Below are 17,830 nucleotides of genomic sequence, written 5' to 3' on the forward strand. Positions count from 1 at the left end.
TACAACATTAATACAATGCATCAAACACACTTCAAATATCTCAACTGGACACACACTCAACAACACAAAGCATTCATACTACAGAACTATTTTACACAGTATTTACACAATACAAAATTAAAAACAACAAAAATTAAATTACATGATGAATCAAGAAAGAAGATTTCCAAACATGAAGAGAGAAGATTAACTTCCACAAACAATGAGTCTATACAACGCTAACAAGCAACCAAACAAACTTCAGTACACTGACACAAAACATGCAATGGAGGATATGTGACGGTCACTGAGACCTACAAAGCCATTAGCTGCATCTTAAAATTGATACATATTAGGTGATGACACCTAACACAAATGGTTCCCTAAATGAACGAACTTGAATTTATCTCGAGAGTAATTGACATATGCAATTGCGTACTGTGATGAATACAGGAAATAACTGAAAGAGATGAAAAGATATTACCAAAAAAACATGACTAATGTAGCGCACTATATGCTAAGTACATGGAAGGATTAAAGTATCGGACACCTCGGCATTGAAGCTGATTACCACTTATGATGTATGCAATTCTGGTATGTATTAGTTACAAATGAAAATGGGAAAAAACCTAATAAACCTAAACATCTGTATTACTATTGTGTCAGTATACAACTGTGACAGAAAACTCTTTATGTGTAGAAAAACATTCTTACCATGTTTCCAGATCAAATGTGCAAGCTGTTAATTATCGACAAACATCAATGACAGAATAAATCCAAGTTTAAATCTCCAGATACATATAGAACTCTATGTACGATGTAAAAATGGCACAACCATCTATACCACATATCCTCCATACATACTCGTATATTTCTCTATAGTTAACTGTAATAAAACACCTTTTCAGCACTCACACTCCACATATCAAACCATTTACATTAACACTACATGAAGAATGAAAAAAGAAGATTTTGGCTCATGATTAAATATGTCTCTACAAAACACTATATATGCTATACAACAAACGTACTCACACAAACATATCAGAATACAATATTACATCACTCTACATATGATACTATAAACCCAATTACACTCATTTTACATACTTCTCAGACAAATGACATGAAGAATCAAGAGAGAAGAGAACAACACATGAAGAAATACGACTCCAAAGTACAACATTAATACAATTCATCAAACACACTTCAAATATCTCAACTGGACACACACTCAACAACACAAAGCATTCATACTTCAGAACTATTTTACACAATATTTAGACAATACAGAATTAAAAACACAAAAAATGAAATTACATGATGAACCTAGAAAGATTTCCAAACATGAAGAGAGAAGATGAACTTCTTCACACAACGACTCTAAACAACACAAACAAACTTCCTAATACATTTCAGTACACTGACATAAAACATGCAATGGAGGATATGTGACGGTCATTGAAACCTACAAAGCCATTAGCTGCATCTTAAAATTGATACATATTAGGTGATGACACTTAACACAAATGGTTCTCTAAATGAAGGAACTTGAATTTATCTGGAGAGTAACTGACATATGCAATTGCGTACTGCGGTGAATACAGTAAATAACTGAAATAGATGAAAAGATATTACCAAAATTAAATGACTAATGAAGCGCACTATATGCTAAGTACATGGAAGGATTAAAGTAGCGAACACCTCGGCATTAAAACGGATTAGCACAAATGACATGAAGAATCAAGAGAGAAGAGAACCACACATGAAGAAATACGACTCCGAAGTACAACATTAATACAATGCATCAAACACACTTCAAATATCTCAACTGGACACAGACTCAACAACACAAAGCATTCATACTACAGAACTATTTTACACAGTATTTACACAATACAAAATTAAAAACAACAAAAATTAAATTACATGATGAATCAAGAAAGAAGATTTCCAAACATGAAGAGAGAAGATTAACTTCCACAAACAATGAGTCTATACAACGCTAACAAGCAACCAAACAAACTTCAGTACACTGACACAAAACATCTAATGGAGGATATGTGATGGTCACTGAGACCTACAAAGCCATTAGCTGCATCTTAAAATTGATACATATTAGGTGATGACACCTAACACAAATGGTTCTCTAAATGAACGAACTTGAATTTATCTCGAGAGTAATTGACATATGCAATTGCGTACCGTAATGAATACAGGAAATAACTGAAAGAGATGAAAAGATATTACCAAAAAAACATGACTAATGTAGCGCACTATATGCTCAGTACATGGAAGGATTAAAGTATCGGACACCTCGGCATTGAAGCTGATTACCACTTATGATGTATGCAATTATGGTATGTATTAGTTACAAAAGAAAATGGGAAAAAACCAAATAAACCTAAACATCTGAATTACTATTATGTCAGTAAACAAGTGTGACAGAAAACTCTCTATGTGTAAAAAAAAATTGTTACCATGTTACCAGAAACAAATGTGCAAGCTGTTAATTATCGACAAAGTTCAATTACAGAATAAATCCAAGTCTAAATCTCCAGATACATATAGAACTCTATGTATGAAGTATAAAATGGCACAACCATCTATACCACATATCCTCCATACATACTCATATATTTCTCTACAGATAACTGTAATACAACACCTTTTCAACACTCACACTCCACATATCAAACCATTTACACTAACACTACATGAAGAATGAAGATTTTGTCTCATGAAGAAAAATGTCTCTTCAAAACACTATATCTGCTATACAACAAACCTACTCACACAAACATATCAGGACACAATATTTCATCACTCTACATATGACACTATATACCCAATTACACTCATTTTACATACTTCTCAGAAAAATGACATGAAGAATCAATAGAGAAGAGAACCACACATGAAGAAATATGTCTCCAAAATACAACATTAACACTATTCATCAAACACACGTCAATTATCTCAACTGGACACAGGCACAACACAAAGCATTCATGCTACAGAACTATTTTACACAATATTTACACAATACATAATTAAAAACACAAAAAATGAAATTACATGATGAACCAAGAGAGAAGATTTCCAAACATGAAGAGAGAAGATGAACTTCCTCAAACAATGACTCTAAACAACACAAACAAACTTCCTAATACATTTCAGTACACTGACATAAAACATGCAATGGAGGATATGTGATGGTCACTGAGACCTACAAAGCCATTAGCTGCATCTTAAAATTGATACATATTAGGTGATGACACCTACCACAAATGGTTCTCTAAAAGAACGAACTTGAATTTATCTCGAGAGTAATTGACATAAGCAATTGCGTACTTCGTCGAATACAGTAAATAACTGAAAAAGTTGAAAAGATATTACCAAAAAAACATGACTAATGTAGCGCACTATATGCTAAGTACATGGATGGATTAAAGTATCGGACACCTCGGCATCGAAACGGATTACCCCTTATGATGTGTACAATTCTGGCATGTATTAGTTACAAATGAAAATGGGAAAAAACCTAATAAACCTAAACAGCTGAATTACTATTGTGTCAGTATACAAGTGTAACAGAAATCTCTCTATGTGTAGAAAAACATTGTTACCATGTTTCCAGATCAAATGTGCAAGCTGTTAATTATCGACAAAGATCAATGACAGAATAAATCCAAGTCTACATCTCCAGATACATATAGAACTCTATGTACGATGTAAAAATGGCACAACCATCTATACCACATATCCTCCATACATACTCGTATATTTCTCTACAGTTAACTGTAATACAACACCTTTTCAGCACTCACACTCCACATATCAAACCATTTACATTAACACTACATGAAGAATGAAGAAAGAAGATTTTGTCTCATGAAGAAATATGTCTCTACAAAACACTATATATGCTACACAACAAACCCACTCACACAAACATATCAGAATACAATATTACATCACTCTTCATATGATACTATAAACCCATTTACACTCATTTTACATACTTCTCAGACAAATGACTTGAAGAATCAAGAAAGAAGAGAACCACACATGAAGAAATACGACTCCGAAGTACAACATTAATACAATGCATCAAACACACTTCAAATATCTCAACTGGACACAGACTCAACAACACAAAGCATTCATACTACAGAACTATTTTACACAATATTTACACAATACATAATTAAAAACACAAAAAATGAAATTACATGATGAACCAAGAAAGAAGATTTCCAAACATGAAGAGAGAAGATGAACTTCTTCAAACAACGACTCTAACAACACAAATAATCTTCCTAATACATTTCAGTACACTGACATAAAACATGCAATGGAGGATATGTGACGGTCACTGAGACCTACAAAGCCATTAGCTGCATATTAGAATTGATACATATTAGGTGATGACACCTAACACAAATGGTTCTCTAAATGAACGAAATTGAATTTATCTCTAGAGTAATTGACATATGCAATTGCGTACTGCGGTGAATACAGTAAATAACAGAAATAGATGAAAAGATATTACCAAAATAACATGACTAATGTAGCGCACTATATGCTAAGTACATGGATGGATTAAAGTATCAGACACCTCGGCATTGAAACGGATTACCACTTATGATGTATGCAATTCTGGTATGTATTAGTTACAAATGAAAATGGGAAAAAACCTAATAAACCTAAACATCTGAATTACTATTATGTCAGTAAACAAGTGTGACAGAAAACTCTCTATGTGTAAAAAAACATTGTTACCATGTTTCCAGAAACAAATGTGCGAGCTGTTAATTATCGACAAAGTTCTATTACAGAATAAATCCAACTCTAAATCTCCAGATACATATAGAACTCAATGTATGATGTAAAAATGGCAGAACCATCTATACCACATATCCTCCATACATACTCGTATATTTCTCTACAGATAACTGTAATACAACACCTTTTCAACACTCACACTCCACATATCGAACCATTTACACTAACACTACATGAAGAATGAAGAAAGAAGATTTTGTCGCATGGAGATATATGTCTGTACAAAACACTATATAAACTACACAACAAACCCTCTCACACAAACAGGCCAGAACAGTACATTACATCACACTACATACGAAACTATAAAACCAACTACACTAATTTTACATACTTCTCAGACAAATGACATGAAGAATCAAGAGAGAAGAGAACCACACATGAAGAAATATGTCTCCAAAATACAACATTAACACTATTCATCAAACACACTTCAATTATCTCAACTGGACACAGGCACAACAACACAATGCATTCATACAACAGATCTCTCGTACACAGTATTTACACAATACAAAATTAAAAACACAAAAATGAAATTACATGATGAACCAAGAGAGAAGATTTCCAAACATGAAGAGAGAAGATGAACTTCTTCGAACAACGACTCTAACAACACAAACAAACTTCCTAATACATTTCAGTACTTTGACATAAAACATGCAATGGAGGATATGTGATGGTCACTGAGACCTACAAAGCCATTAGCTGCATCTTAAAATTGATACATATTAGGTGATGACACCTACCACAAATGGTTCTCTAAAAGAACGAACTTGAATTTATCTCGAGAGTAATTGACATATGCAATTGCGTACTGCGATGAATACAGTAAATAACTGAAAGAGATGAAAATATATTACCAAAAAAACATGACTAATGTAGCGCACTATATGCTAAGTACATGGAAGGATTAAAGTATCGGACACCTCGGCATTGAAACGGATTACCACTTATGATGTATGCAATTCTGGCATGTATTAGTTATAAATGAAAATGGGAAAAAACCTAATAAACCTAAACATCTGAATTACTATTATATCAGTATACAAAAGTGACAGAAAACTCTCTATGTGTAAAAAAAATTATTACCATGTTTCCATAGACAAATGTGCAAGCTGTTAACTATTGACAAAGTTCAATGACAGAATAAATCCAAGTCTCAATCTCCAGATACATATAGAACTCTATGTACGATATAAAAATGGCACAACCATCTATACCACATATCCTCCATACATACTCTTATATTTTTCTAGAGGTAACTGTAATACAACACCTTTTCAACACTCACACTCCACATATCAAACCATTTACATTAACACTACATGAAGAATGAAGAAAGAAGATTTTGTCTCATGGAGAAAAACGTCTCTACAAAACACTATATATGCTATACAACAAACCCACTCACACAAACATATCAGAACACAATATTACATCACTCTACATATGATACTATAAACCAATTACACTCATTTTACATACTTCTCAGACAAATGACATGAAGAATCAAGAGAGAAGAGAACCACACATGAAGAAATATGACTCCAAAGTACAACATTAATACAATTTATCAAACACACATCAAATATCTCAACTGGACACACACGCAAGAACACAAAGCATTCATACTACAGAACTATTTTACACAATATTTACACAATAAATAATTAAAAACACAAAAAATGAAATTACATGATGAACCAAGAAAGAAGATTTCCAAACATGAAGAGAGAAGATGAACTTCTTCGAACAACGACTCTAACAACACAAACAAACTTCCTAATACATTTCAGTACTTTGACATAAAACATGCAATGGAGGATATGTGACGGTCACTGACACCTACAAAGCCATTAGCTGCATATTAAAATTGATACATATTAGGTGATGACACCTAACACTAATGGTTCTCTAAATGAACGAAATTGAATTTATCTCGAGAGTAATTGACATATGCAATTGCGTACTGCGGTGAATACAGTAAATAACTGAAATAGATGAAAAGATATTACCAAAATAACATGACTAATGCAGGGCACTATATGCTAAGTACATGGATGGATTAAAGTATCGCACACCTCGGCATTGAAACGGATTACCACTTATGATGTATGCAATTCTGGCATGTATTAGTTATAAATGAAAATGGGAAAAAACCTAATAAACCTAAACATCTGAATTACTATTGTGACAGTATACAAGTGTGACAGAAAAATCTCTATGTGTAGAAAAACATTCTTACCATGTTTCCAGAAACAAATGTGCAAGCTGTTAACTATCGACAAAGTTCAATGACAGAATAAATCCAAGTCTAAATCTCCAGATACATATAGAACTCTATGTACGATGTAAAAATGGCAGAACCATCTATACCACATATCCTCCATACATACTCTTATATTTCTCTACTGATAACTGTAATACAACACCTTTTCAGCACTCACACTCCACATATCAAACCATTTACATTAACACTACATGAAGAATGAAGAAAGAAGATATTGTCTCATGAAGAAATATGTCTCTACAAAACACTATATATGCTATACAACAAACCCACTCACACAAACATATCAGAATACAATATTACACCACTCTACATATGATACTATAAACCAATTACACTCATTTTACATACTTCTCAGACAAATGACATGAAGAATCAAGAGAGAAGAGAACCACACATGAAGAAATACGACTCCGAAGTACAACATTAATACAATGCATCAAACACACTTCAAATATCTCAACTGGACACACACTCAACAACACAAAGCATTCATACTACAGAACTATTTTACACAGTATTTACACAATACAAAATTAAAAACAACAAAAATTAAATTACATGATGAATCAAGAAAAAAGATTTCCAAACATGAAGAGAGAAGATTAACTTCCACAAACAATGAGTCTATACAACGCTAAACAAGCAACCAAACAAACTTCAGTACACTGACACAAAACATGCAATGGAGGATATGTGACGGTCACTGAGACCTACAAAGCCATTAGCTCCATCTTAAAATTGATACATATTAGGTGATGACACCTAACACAAATGGTTCTCTAAATGAACGAACTTGAATTTATCTCGAGAGTAATTGACATATGCAATTGCGTACCGTAATGAATACAGGAAATAACTGAAAGAGATGAAAAGATATTACCAAAAAAACATGACTAATGTAGCGCACTATATGCTAAGTACATGGAAGGATTAAAGTATCAGACACCTCGGCATTGAAACGGATTACCACTTATGATGTATGCAATTCTGGTATGTATCAGTTACAAAGGAAAATGGGAAAAAACCTAATAAACCTAAACATCTGAATTACTATTATGTCAGTACACAAGTGTGACAGAAAACTCTCTATGTGTAAAAAAACATTGTTACCATGTTACCAGAAACAAATGTGCAAGCTGTTAATTATTGACAAAGTTCAATTACAGAATAAATCCAACTCTAAATCTCCAGATACATATAGAACTCTATGTATGATGTAAAAATGGCAGAACCATCTATACCACATATCCTCCATACATACTCGTATATTTCTCTACAGATAACTGTAATACAACACCTTTTCAACACTCACACTCCACATATCAAACCATTTACACTAACACTACATGAAGAATGAAGAAAGAAGATTTTGTCGCATGGAGATATTGGTCTGTACAAAACACTATATAAGCTACACAACAAACCCACTCACACAAACAGACCAGAACCGTACATTACATCACACTACATATGAAACTATAAACCCAATTACACTAATTTTACATACTTCTCAGACAAATGACATGAAGAATCAAGAGAGAAGAGAAACACACATGAAGAAATATGTCTCCAAAATACAACATTAACACTATTCATCAAATACACTTCAATTATCTCAACTGGACACAGGCACAACAACACAATGCATTTATACAACAGATCTCTCGTACACAGTATTTACACAATACAAAATTAAAAATACCAAAAATGAAATTACATTAAGTATCAAGAAAGAAGGTTTCCAAACATGAAGAGAGAAGATGAACTTCCTCAAACAACGACTCTAAACAACACAAACAAACTTCCTAATACATTTCAGTACACTGACATAAAACATGCAATGGTGGATATGTGATGGTCACTGAGACCTACAAAGCCATTAGCTGCATCTTAAAATTGATACATATTAGGTGATGACACCTACCACACATGGTTCTCTAAAAGAACGAACGTGAATTTATCTCGAGAGTAATTGACATATGCAATTGCGTACTGTGATGAATACAGTAAATAACTGAAAGAGTTGAAAAGATATTACCAAAAAAACATGACTAATGTAGCGCACTATATGCTAAGTACATGGATGGATTAAAGTATCGGACACCTCGGCATTGAAACGGATTACCACTTATGATGTATGCAATTCTGGCATGTATTAGTTATAAATGAAAATGGGAAAAAACCTAATAAACCTAAACATTTGAATTACTATTGTGTCAGTATACAAGTGTGACAGAAAACTCTCTATGTGTAAAAAAAATTATTACCATGTTTCCAGAAACAAATGTGCAAGCTGTTAACTATCGACAAAGTTCAATGACAGAATAAATCCAAGTCTAAATCTCCAGATACATATAGAACTCTATGTACGATGTAAAAATGGCAGAACCATCTATACCACATATCCTCCATACATACTCTTATATTTCTCTACAGATAACTGTAATACAACACCTTTTCAACACTCACACTCCACATATCAAACCATTTACACTAACACTACATGAAGAATGAAGAAAGAAGATTTTGTCGCATGGAGATATATGTCTGTACAAAACACTATATATGCTACACAACAAACCCACTCACACAAACAGACCAGAACAGTACATTACATCACACTACATATGAAACTATAAAACCAATTACACTAATTTTACATACTTCTCAGACAAATGACATGAAGAATCAAGAGAGAAGAGAACCACACATGAAAAAATATGTCTCCAATATACAACATTAACACTATTCATCAAATACACTTCAATTATCTCAACTGGACACAGACTCAACAACACAAAGCATTCATACTACAGAACTATGTTACACAGTATTTACACAATACAAAATTAAAAACAACAAAAATTAAATTACATGATGAATCAAGAAAGAAGATTTCCAAACATGAAGAGAGAAGATTAACTTCCACAAACAATGAGTCTATACAACGCTAACAAGCAACCAAACAAACTTCAGTACACTGACACAAAACATGCAATGGAGGATATGTGACGGTCACTGAGACCTACAAAGCCATTAGCTGCATCTTAAAATTGATACATATTAGGTGATGACACCTACCACAAATGGTTCTCTAAAAGAACGAACTTGAATTTATTTAGAAAGTAATTGACATATGCAATTGCGTACTGTGATGAATACAGTAAATAACTGAAAGAGTTGAAAAGATATTACCAAAAAAACATGACTAATGTAGCGCACTATATGCTAAGTACATGGATGGATTAAAGTATCGGACACCTCGGCATTGAAACGGATTACCACTTATGATGTGTACAATTCTGGCATGTATTAGTTACAAATGAAAATGGGAAAAAACCTAATAAACCTAAACATCTGTATTACTATTGTGTCAGTATACAACTGTGACAGTAAACTCTTTATGTGTAGAAAAACATTCTTACCATGTTTCCAGATCAAATGTACAAGCTGTTAATTATCGACAAACATCAATGACAGAATAAATCCAAGTCTAAATCTCCAGATACATATAGAACTCTATGTACGATGTAAAAATGGCAGAACCATCTATACCACATATCCTCCATACATACTCTTATATTTCTCTACTGATAACTGTAATACAACACCTTTTCAGCACTCACACTCCACATATCAAACCATTTACATTAACACTACATGAAGAATGAAGAAAGAAGATTTTGTCTCATGAAGAAATATGTCTCTACAAAACACTATATATGCTATACAACAAACCCACTCACACAAACATATCAGAATACAATATTACATCACTCTACATATGATACTATAAACCAATTACACTCATTTTACATACTTCTCAGACAAATGACATGAAGAATCAAGAGAGAAGAGAACCACACATGAAGAAATTCGACTCCGAAGTACAACATTAATACAATGCATCAAACACACTTCAAATATCTCAACTGGACACACACTCAACAACACAAAGCATTCATACTACAGAACTATTTTACACAGTATTTACACAATACAAAATTAAAAACAACAAAAATTAAATTACATGATGAATCAAGAAAGAAGATTTCCAAACATGAAGAGAGAAGATTAACTTCCACAAACAATGAGTCTATACAACGCTAACAAGCAACCAAACAAACTTCAGTACACTGACACAAAACATGCAATGGAGGATATGTGACGGTCACTGAGACCTACAAAGCCATTAGCTGCATCTTAAAATTGATACATATTAGGTGATGACACCTACCACAAATGGTTCTCTAAATGAACGAACTTGAATTTATCTCGAGAGTAATTGACATATGCAATTGCGTACTGCGATGAATACAGGAAATAACTGAAAGAGTTGAAAAGATATTACCAAAAAAACATGACTAATGTAGCGCACTATATGCTAAGTACATGGATGGATTAAAGTATCGGACACCTCGGCATTGAAACGGATTACCACTTATGATGTGTACAATTCTGGCATGTATTAGTTATAAATGAAAATGGGAAAAACCTAATAAACCTAAACATCTGAATTACTATTGTGTCAGTACACAAGTGTGACAAAAACTCTCTATGTGTAAAAAAATATTCTTACCATGTTTCCAGAAACAAATGTGCGAGCTGTTAATTATCGACAAAGTTCTATTACAGAATAAATCCAACTCTAAATCTCCAGATACATATAGAACTCTATGTACGATGTAAAAATGGCAGAACCATCTATACCACATATCGTCCATACATACTCTTATATTTCTCTACTGATAACTGTAATACAACACCTTTTCAGCACTCACACTCCACATATCAAACCATTTACATTAACACTACATGAAGAATGAAGAAAGAAGATTTTGTCGCATGGAGATATATGTCTGTACAAAACACTATATATGCTACACAACAAACCCACTCACACAAACAGACCAGAACAGTACATTACATCACACTACATATGAAACTATAAAACCAATTACACTAATTTTACATACTTCTCAGACAAATGACATGAAGAATCAAGAGAGAAGAGAACCACACATGAAAAAATATGTCTCCAATATACAACATTAACACTATTCATCAAATACACTTCAATTATCTCAACTGGACACAGACTCAACAACACAAAGCATTCATACTACAGAACTATTTTACACAGTATTTACACAATACAAAATTAAAAACAACAAAAATTAAATTACATGATGAATCAAGAAAGAAGATTTCCAAACATGAAGAGAGAAGATTAACTTCCACAAACAATGAGTCTATACAACGCTAACAAGCAACCAAACAAACTTCAGTACACTGACACAAAACATGCAATGGAGGATATGTGACGGTCACTGAGACCTACAAAGCCATTAGCTGCATCTTAAAATTGATACATATTAGATGATGACACCTACCACAAATGGTTCTCTAAAAGAACGAACTTGAATTTATTTAGAGAGTAATTGACATATGCAATTGCGTACTGTGATGAATACAGTAAATAACTGAAAGAGTTGAAAAGATATTACCAAAAAAACATGACTAATGTAGCGCACTATATGCTAAGTACATGGATGGATTAAAGTATCGGACACCTCGGCATTGAAACGGATTACCACTTATGATGTGTACAATCCTCGCATGTATTAGTTACAAATGAAAATGGGAAAAAACCTAATAAACCTAAACATCTGTATTACTATTGTGTCAGTATACAACTGTGACAGAAAACTCTCTATGTGTATAAAAACATTCTTACCATGTTTCCAGATCAAATGTGCAAGCTGTTAATTATCGACAAACATCAATGACAGAATAAATCCAAGTTTAAATCTCCAGATACATATAGAACTCTATGTACGATGTAAAAATGGCACAACCATCTATACCACATATCCTCCATACATACTCGTATATTTCTCTATAGTTAACTGTAATACAACACCTTTTCAGCACTCACACTCCACATATCAAACCATTTACATTAACACTACATGAAGAATGAAAAAAGAAGATTTTGGCTCATGATTAAATATGTCTCTACAAAACACTATATATGCTATACAACAAACGTACTCACACAAACATATCAGAATACAATATTACATCACTCTACATATGATACTATAAACCCAATTACACTCATTTTACATACTTCTCAGACAAATGACATGAAGAATCAAGAGAGAAGAGAACCACACATGAAGAAATACGACTCTGAAGTACAACATTAATACAATGCATCAAACACACTTCCAATATCTCAACTGGACACACACTCAACAACACAAAGCATTCATACTACAGAACTATTTTACACAGTATTTACACAATACAAAATTAAAAACAACAAAAATTAAATTACATGATGAATCAAGAAAGAAGATTTCCAAACATGAAGAGAGAAGATTAACTTCCACAAACAATGAGTCTATACAACGCTAACAAGCAACCAAACAAACTTCAGTACACTGACACAAAACATGCAATGGAGGATATGTGACGGTCACTGAGACCTACAAAGCCAATAGCTGCACCTTAAAATTGATACATATTAGGTGATGACACCTAACGCAAATGGTTCTCTAAATGAACGAACTTGAATTTATCTCGAGAGTAATTGACATATGCAATTGCGTACTGTGATGAATACAGGAAATAACTGAAAGAGATGAAAAGATATTACCAAAAAAACATGACTAATGTAGCGCACTATATGCTAAGTACATGGAAGGATTAAAGTATCGGACACCTCGGCATTGAAGCTGATTACCACTTATGATGTATGCAATTCTGGTATGTATTAGTTACAAATGAAAATGGGAAAAAACCTAATAAACCTAAACATCTGAATTACTATTATGTCAGTACACAAGTGTGACAGAAAACTCTCTATGTGTAAAAAAACATTGTTACCATGTTACCAGAAACAAATGTGCAAGCTGTTAATTATCGACAAAGTTCAATTACAGAATAAATCCAACTCTAAAGCTCCAGATACATATAGAACTCTATGTATGAAGTATAAAATGGCACAACCATCTATACCACATATTCTCCATACATACTCTTATATTTTTCTAGAGATAACTGTAATACAACACCTTTTCAACACTCACACTCCACATATCAAACCATTTACACTAACACTACATGAAGAATGAAGATTTTGTCTCATGAAGAAAAATGTCTCTTCAAAACACTATATCTGCTATACAACAAACCTACTCACACAAACATATCAGAACACAATATTTCATCACTCTACATATGACACTATATACCCAATTACACTCATTTTACATACTTCTCAGAAAAATGACATGAAGAATGAATAGAGAAGAGAACCACACATGAAGAAATATGTCTCCAAAATACAACATTAACACTATTCATCAAACACACTTCAATTATCTCAACTGGACACAGGCACAACAACACAAAGCATTCATACTAAAGAACTATTTTACACAATACTTACACAATAGAAAATTTAAAACACAAAAAAAGAAATTACATGATGAACCAAGAAAGATGATTTCCAAACATGAAGAGAGAAGATGAACTTCTTCAAACAACGACTCTAACAACACAAACAAACTTCTTAATACATTTCAGTACACTGACATAAAACATGCAATGGAGGATATTTGACAGTCACTGAGACTTACAAAGCCATTAGCTGCATCTTAAAATTGATACATATTAGGTGATGACACCTAACACAAATATTTCTCTAAATGAACGAACTTGAATTTATCTCGTGAGTAATTGACATATGCAATTGCGTACTGTGATGAATACAGTAAATAACTGAAAGAGTTGAAAAGATATTACCAAAAAAACATGACTAATGTAGCGCACTATATGCTAAGTACATGGATGGATTAAAGTATCGGACACCTCGGCATTTAAACGGATTACCACTTATGATGTATACAATTCTGGCATGTATTAGTTACAAATGAAAATGGGAAAAAACCTAATAAACCTAAACATCTGAATTCCTATTATGTCAGTATACAAGTGTGACAGAAAACTCACTATGTGTAAAAAAACATTGTTACCATGTTTCCAGAAACAAATGTGCAAGCATTTAATTATCGACAAAGTACAATTACAGAATAAATTCAAGTCTAAATCTCCAGATACATATAGAACTCAATGTACGATGTAAAAATGGCACAACCACCTATACCACATATCCTCCATACATACTCGTATATTTCTCTGCAGGTAAGTGTAATACAACACCTTTTCAACACTCACACTACACATATCAAACCATTTACATTAACACTACGTGGAGAATGAAGAAAGAAGATTTTGTCTCATGAAGAAAAATGTCTCTTCAAAACACTATATATGCTATACAACAAACCCACTCACACAAACATATCAGAACACAATATTACATCACTCTACATATGATACTATAAACCCAATTACACTCATTTTACATACTTCTCAGACAAATGACATGAAGAATCAAGAGAGAAGATAACCACACATGAAGAAATATGTCTCCAATATACAACATTAACACTATTCATCAAACAAACTTCAATTATCTCAACTGGACACAGGCACAACACAAAGCATTCATGCTACAGAACTATTTTACACAATATTTACACAATACAAAATTAAAATCACAAAAATGAAATACATGATGAACCAAGAGTGAAGATTTCCAAACATGAAGAGAGAAGATGAACTTCCTCAAACAACGACTCTAACAACACAAACAAACTTCCTAATACATTTCAGTACACAGACATAAAACATGCAATGGAGGATATGTGACGGTCACTGAGACCTACAAAGCCATTAGCTGCATATTAGAATTGATACATATTAGGTGATGACACCTAACACAAATGGTTCTCTAAATGAACGAAATTGAATTTATCTCTAGAGTAATTGACATATGCAATTGCGTACTGTGATGAATACAGTAAATAACTTAAAGAGATGAAAAGATATTACCAAAAAAACATGACTAACGTAGCGCACTATATGCTAAGTACATGGAAGGATTAAAGTATCGGACACCTCGGCATTGAAACGGATTACCACTTATGATGTATGCAATTCTGGCATGTATTAGCTATAAATGAAAATGGGAAAAAACCTAATAAACCTAAACATCTGAATTACTATTATGTCAGTATACAAGTGTAACAGATAACTCTCTATGTGTAAAAAAAATTATTACCATGTTTCCAGAAACAAATGTGCAAGCTGTTAACTATCGACAAAGTTCAATGACAGAATAAATCCATGTCTAAATCTCCAGATACATATAGAACTCTATGTACGATGTAAAAATGGCAGAACCATCTATACCACATATCCTCCATACATACTCGTATATTTCTCTACAGATAACTGTAATACAACACCTTTTCAACACTCACACTCCACATATCAAACCATTTACACTAACACTACATGAAGAATGAAGAAAGAAGATTTTGTCGCATGGAGATATATGTCTGTACAAAACACTATATATGCTACACAACAAACCCACTCACACAAACAGACCAGAACAGTACATTACATCACACTACATATGAAACTATAAACCCAATTACACTAATTTTACATACTTCTCAGACAAATGACATGAAGAATCAAGAGAAACACACATGAAGAAATATGTCTAAAAAATACAACATTAACACTATTCATCAAATACACTTCAATTATCTCAACTGGACACAGGCACAACAACACAATGCATTCATACAACAGATCTCTCGTACACAGTATTTACACAATACAAAATTAAAAATACCAAAAATGAAATTACATGAAGTATCAAGAAAGAAGATTTCCAAACATGAAGAGAAAAGATGAACGTCCTCAAACAACGACTCTAAACAACACAAACAAACTTCCTAATACATTTCAGTACACTGACATAAAACATGCAATGGTGGATATGTGATGGTCACTGAGATCTACAAAGCCATTAGCTGCATCTTAAAATTGATACATATTAGGTGATGACACCTACCACATATGGTTCTCTAAAAGAACGAACTTGAATTTATCTCGAGAGTAATTGACATATGCAATTGCGTACTGTGATGAATACAGTAAATAACTGAAAGCGTTGAAAAGATATTACCAAAAAAACATGACTAATGTAGCGCACTATATGCTAAGTACATGGATGGATTAAAGTATCGGACACCTCGGCATTGAAACGGATTACCACTTATGATGTGTACAATTCTGGCATGTATTAGTTACAAATGAAAATGGGAAAAAACCTAATAAACCTAAACATCTGAATTACTATTGTGTCAGTATACAAGTGTGACAGAAAACTCTCTATGTGTAAAAAAACATTGTTACCATGTTCCCAGAAACAAATGTGCAAGCTGTTAATTATCGACAAAGATCAATGACAGAATAAATCCAAGTCTAAATCTCCAGATACATATAGAACTATATGTACGATATAAAAATGGCACAACCATCTATACCACATATCCTCCATACATACTCTTATATTTTTCCAGAGATAACTGTAATACAACACCTTTTCAACACTCACACTCCACATCTCAAACCATTTACATTAACACTACATGAAGAATGAAGAAACAAGATTTTGTCTCATGGAGAAAAACGTCTCTACAAAACACTATATATGCTATACAACAAACCAACTCCCACAAACATATCAGAACACAATATTACATCACTCTACGT

This window comes from Schistocerca nitens, chromosome 5 (genome assembly GCF_023898315.1).
Source record: "Schistocerca nitens isolate TAMUIC-IGC-003100 chromosome 5, iqSchNite1.1, whole genome shotgun sequence".
Taxonomy (NCBI): domain Eukaryota; kingdom Metazoa; phylum Arthropoda; class Insecta; order Orthoptera; family Acrididae; genus Schistocerca; species Schistocerca nitens.